Genomic DNA, 4,627 nt, shown 5'->3' with positions numbered 1-4,627 from the left:
TGGACTGTCAGTACAGATTTCCCATTAGCAATCCACCAAGTTTAGGGAAGAAAACATGGGATTTGGATACTTCCTGGATCCATTTCCATCACAACCCCTCCTCTATCAAGCTTGAAGCATACATTATGCCTGAGGAAGGGCTACTCGTGGCTTTTAATGTATGAAGAACCTATGGTGGAAACTGCCTCCAGCCCACATGCTGCTGCTTTGGATTGTGCTGTTACTGACAGAAGTGGAAGAGATTACAGTGGGTACATTTTTGTGGAATAACGCAGTGCTGTACAGACACCGACACTGAATTGGACCCTGTAGCAAGTTGTGTTCCAGAGGCAGCTATAATGCCTCCTGGTGGCCATGCAACCCCTGCCCTGGCTCTAGGGTACTGTCCCCTTCTTCTTGCCTGCTATGCCTTGATGTAACTATTGAATGCTAGAAAGGGAGGTTGCCTAAGGGTCTTATAGCAAGCCCTCAGTTCTCCTGACAGCCATCAAGTCCCACTCAGACTCCAGTGGTCTCCAGTCCTATTTCCCACTCAGTGGGCCCTCTTGACCGGCCTGTGGCCCTCAAGGTACTTATAGCCATAAGGGCTATTCACAGTCTCTGACCTCCCTTACAGCCATGCCTATACCTCACAGGTGTTACCAATTAACAATTGGGGGAGGGTGGGAACTTGGCCCCCAATCCGATAGCAGGCTACCTCAGGCCTCCTCAGGGGACTCAGCCTTCTCAGCCTCTGCCCCTTTCCTCTCACTGGTTCTTTTAGCCTAGACCCACTGTGCCTGACCAAGCTTTGGGACCCTGGCCCTCATTCTTGCCCTGTTTGGGCTATAGCAGCTTGCTCCCTGCCCCTGGTAGGCTTAAGCCTCATGTCTCATTGTCACCCTGAGACCTCCAAACCTCCCCTACAGTCCCAAACCCTCAAAACTCCAGCCCACTAATAAAACTCAAACAAAAATGATAAGTACTCTAGCTATAACTAAATCTTTAGCCAACTGACTATAAACCAAAAACTCCTCCCCAGCTTTGGGTCTTAGCCAGCTGCTAGTCCTCAGCCCTTCACTTGCTGTCTCGAGGCATAGCATGCTTACTGTCCATCTCCTAGCAACATGAATCTTACTGCAGAGCTCTTCCCTCTTTGGCCTTCAGGGCCAGAATAATTTCTCTGGCTTTGGCCCTGGCTTTTCTCTCTCCCAGGCCCTGCCCCTTTTTGGTCAGGTGACTCCACAGGTACCTTCTCATTAGGTTTACTGACTGGTCTCCATGGCAGCCTACCTGTAGCAGTCTCTTCTCTCTCCTGCAGGGCTCCAGCCTATAGTCCTACTGCAAGCAGTTAGCACTGCAGTAGGTTTTCTACAGCTCACATAAGCATTGCCCTATTGTTAAACTGCAGAGCAACTAGCTTTGCAGTAAGTACTCATAGTCCTTACTTCTCTGGGGCCAGCTCTTTTGGAGCTTCTCCCTTACAATCTTCTTTCACCTGGGGCTCTCCCTGGACTTTTTCTCCCATAAAGTAACAGTGAGCCTGAGGCCCTCTGGGCACTTGTAAGTGTGATGAAATTTGCTCCCTACCCCCTTTTTCGAAGTTTAATTGCATCACATTTTACACGTATGGGATTTTTTTTGCCATTTAAATTAGTTTGTTATGTTGCAAACTAAATCACATCTCCATGTAGTGTAGTTTGCAACATAGCTACTTGTAGCATTGCAGCCTTTAATCTGACATCTCACCCCCTAGCTGTGGGAGAGGCAGGCTGAAGGCAGAAGGGGCGAGGGGTCTGAGCCTTCTCTTTTCCATGAAGCCTGTCCATGTCTCCCACAGCTGGGGGGGGGAGGCGGTGAGCTGTTGGTGGGCCAAGTGGCCCCTGAGTTGTAGGGGTCCCCAGTCCTTCTCTCTCCAGTGGTGGCACCCCCCAGGGCCACCTGGGTGGGCTGTTAGCGGGTGGGTGCTGCTTTAGCTTGGAGGCGCCCAATCCAATGTTTCCCCAAGCCTGCCTGGCCTTCCAGTGCCTCATGTACCATCCCTACCATCTTTTCTGGCTGCCAGCACACCAAGCTACCCTCCTTCTGCCTTCCTGCACTGCTCCATGGGCAAGCCAGCCCATTGCCAGGTGGTCCCAGGTGGTGAGAAGGTGGTGGGGACAGTGTATGGGGTACTGCTTCCTGGGCAGGTTCCCCCCCCCCCCCAACTCGCAGCTCACCCTCCAGCCATGGAAGAGGTGGGAAGGCTCTGGAAAAAAAAATAAAGGATCAGCTCCCTTGTCACTTCTGCCTTCAGCAGGCAACTGCTGAAGGCAGCATGGAACCCAATCCTGTTTTTTTGTGGAGCCTGCCTGCAGCTGGGAGGGGCAAGCTGTCAGTGGGCTAAGCGCCCCCTGAGCTGCGGGAGGCTTCAGTCCTTCCCTTCATGGTGGTGATGCCCCCAAGGGCCACCCAGGTGGGCTGCTAGTGGGTGGGGTCAGGGAACAGTTGGATCCGGCCAGGTGCTGCCTCCAAGCTGGGGCAGCACCTGGCCTGCTAGCCACCCATCTGGGAAACCCCAGGGGGAGCTCCCACCATGGAGGGAAGGACCGTGCCCCCCCACAGCTCAGGGGATACTCAGCCTGCCACCAGCTTGCCCACTGGCCATAGGAGAGGCGGTCAGGCTTTGCAAAGAAAAAGAAAAGGATTGTGCCCCTCATCATAACAGTGATGGAAGCCTCTAAATTGAAACAGTGGGTTTTTCATTGTCACAATTAAAAATCTACAATTTCAATTTAGGGGACTAAACCCCCGCTACGTGTACAAGCACTGTCTGTTACAGACTCATATAAAGTCTAATAGCATCAGTGCTAAGCAGCAGCATAATCTGGCCTGGGAAGTGCTGCACAAAAATAGCCCTGGTAATCCAGGTACTAGACAGTATAGCTGTCTCTGCATGGCACTGCATTATGCCATGGCCTTACTTTAGGGAATAATACTGTACTGACAAGATAAGGGACTAAACAGCCTGGTGGACATTAGTTATAAAATGTACTCCAAGCTAACACCAGGAGTATGGACTGCCACACCAGGAGGATGAGCTAGACCTGGAATTCTCCAGACAGCTCTCAGAGGCTGTATGGTCAAGAGATATGGTTGTTATGGGTGACTTAAACTATCACCTGACATCTGCTGAGAGGAGGTCAGCCAAATCTAACCAGTCAGGTAGGTTCTTAATCTGCATACAGGACCTCCACCTAATGCAGGAGGTATATGATCCCACTAAGGGAAATGCCTTGCTGGACTTGGTGTTAGCCATAGGGGATGACCTGGCGGGGAATCTGCAGGTACAAGGTAACTGTTACACCCCGACTCCATGAGGCGCCCAATGACTAGGGAGACAATGATCCAATTGCTCATGAGTCCTGCTACTCATTAGCCAGAGCAGATAGGGAGCAAATGCTGCTTGCACACATTGCTCGCAACAGCTTTATTTAGAAAGGGGGACAGCTTCAGACTAGCTCCCAAAAACCAACAAACCAGGGAGCTGCACTGAACAATAGTTTTTTCCCACATTTGTACACTTTGGTTTATGCTCATCACCATTCATTCTACCCTTGCTCCTCCTATGTTCCTCTCATTTCTCCTCCCAACTTAAGCTCTGCCTCTGTTTACCGTTTGCTTCATTATCATGGAACTGCCTATGCATTTCTTTCATTTACATGTTTTTTTGCTATGAGTGTATGTCTAAGACCTTGACTTCTCTTTTTCAGTCAATGGGCAGACTTTGACCAAAACCTGGAAGCTTCTGGAGGCTTCTTCACCAATCACCATTCACCTTTTCTCATATGTTCATTTCAGATTCTGTAACCAATTTCGTGTTGTTTTCCACATTCCAGTCTGTTTTTCTGTTCTGGGTTGTACCTTCTTCCACATTCCTAAAACGTCACTTCATTCACAGCACACAGACACACAGATTCACTTGTTGCTTTTTCCTCAGAAAATGGTTGACACAGTTAAGATGGTTAGTTAGCTAAGCCAGCCATTTGCCTATGCTATCATTCTGCCTTGTGGTTAGCAGCTCTGCTAGGCCACAGGTCATGCCTTTATTCAGCTGCAGATCCAATGCTCCCTAAGATGCAAATATTGTCACCCTAACAGTAACCTAGGGAATAGTGATCATTGATTAATTGAATTCACTATCCGGTGAAGGGTGGGTAAACTAACCAGCAGGGCTGAAGTGCTAGACTTCAGAAAGGCTGCCTTCAGTGTGCTCAGGAGATTAGTTAGTGAGGCATTGGTGAAATGGGGGTCCAGGAAGGGTGGTCATTCCTCAAGGCAGTGATCCTATGGTGCAGAAGGAGACAATCCCATTATACCTAAATGGGGTCAAAGGGGCCAAAACCCCATCTTGGCTGAACAGAGAAGTCCAGGAAAGCCCAAGGGCAAAGAAAGAGGTATACAGGCTGTGGAAACAGGGGGTAGCTACCAAGAAGGAGTATACCTCCCTGGATGCACTTGGAGGGAATCAGGAAGGCCAAAGCAGGATTAGAAATTAGGATGGTGACAAAAATTAAGGACAACAAAAAGTCCTTCAAGTATATAGTGATCAAAAGGAAGGTGCAGGATAGCATAAAACCCCTACAGGACAAACTAGGGCAATTGGTGA

This window comes from Gavialis gangeticus, unplaced genomic scaffold (genome assembly GCF_001723915.1).
Source record: "Gavialis gangeticus isolate Ggan-Ray unplaced genomic scaffold, GavGan_comp1, whole genome shotgun sequence".
NCBI lineage: Eukaryota > Metazoa > Chordata > Crocodylia > Gavialidae > Gavialis > Gavialis gangeticus.
This window is presented reverse-complemented; position numbering follows the sequence as displayed.